Source organism: Austrofundulus limnaeus, unplaced genomic scaffold, assembly GCF_001266775.1.
Source record: "Austrofundulus limnaeus strain Quisiro unplaced genomic scaffold, Austrofundulus_limnaeus-1.0 Scaffold6116, whole genome shotgun sequence".
NCBI classification, from domain to species: Eukaryota; Metazoa; Chordata; class Actinopteri; order Cyprinodontiformes; family Rivulidae; genus Austrofundulus; species Austrofundulus limnaeus.
In genome coordinates this window covers 1,497-2,101 of record NW_013958518.1, presented here as the reverse complement: position 1 = coordinate 2,101, position 605 = coordinate 1,497, and positions in this window count along the sequence as shown.

Sequence of the window (605 nt, the reverse complement as noted above, 5' to 3'; positions counted from 1 at the left end):
CAACTCTAGGTTTTTACTGAAATTCTGCAAATGCAAAGATGATTTTTTTATCTATATATTCTTTATAAAATCCATTATTCAAGTTCTTTTCTAAGCATTATTTCTCTCCTGAAAGACAGGGGAGGAGGGATAAAGGGGCTTTCTGTCTGTTGTGGTGTTTTTAATATGACCGCTAGATGGCGCCATTTCCCTGCATCAGAGTTCATCCTGCAGACTGATGCAGTTTCAATGCAACAAAAAAATCCTTAAACCTGCATCTTGAACCAGAACTACATCAGATCCAGTTAATAAAGGAGTCAGAACATCATTTAAATAAAGTAAAAGACACAAACAAAAACATGGAATGTGTCTAAAATCACTAATGCAGGTAACACAACCTTAATCTGGTGTTTTGTGATCCACAAACCATCAAACGTCCAGAGAGATAAATTAAATAACAGCTTTAATATTCATTTCATCAAAAACTAAAGGTGGCATGATCACAGATTTCATTTATTTTCCTGTTATTTGTTCCAAATCTCAAACAGAAATCTGTGGTTAAAATAACTTGAAATCTAAACAAGAATAAACGATAACGCTGCTAACATTTTCACACATACAACTCC